General features: G+C 38.0%; 1 protein-coding gene across 1 annotated transcript in view; it reads left to right on the forward strand.

Annotated features, from left to right (window-relative positions):
• Positions 1 to 258, forward strand: part of LOC118324145 (galactose-specific lectin nattectin-like) — a 4,285-nt gene that overhangs the window by 2,791 nt on the left and 1,236 nt on the right. The window lies entirely within an intron of this gene.

A 258-nucleotide genomic window follows, 5' to 3' on the forward strand; every position in this document is an offset into this window, starting at 1 on the left:
CCCACTGATGATGTCACTTCCACCAGGGTGTAAAGCCTCGATTACATCACTGCTGGAAGTTATACTGACAAATCAAATTTAATTTACCTTTAATCAATAAACACATATATCCTGCTCAGCAATCCGTCTCACTTGTTTATATAACCATTACACACCTAAGCTCAATAGTCATAGGAGTGCTATAAGAAAGAATAAACTGTAGAAGAATAAACTGTCTCTCTCTCTCTCTCTCTGTGTGTCTTCTGTCTGTCTCTCTCT

The sequence above is a fragment of the Morone saxatilis genome, unplaced genomic scaffold, assembly GCF_004916995.1.
Source record: "Morone saxatilis isolate NCDOM2014 unplaced genomic scaffold, NCSU_SB_2.0 Contig15, whole genome shotgun sequence".
Classification (NCBI taxonomy): Eukaryota; Metazoa; Chordata; class Actinopteri; family Moronidae; genus Morone; species Morone saxatilis.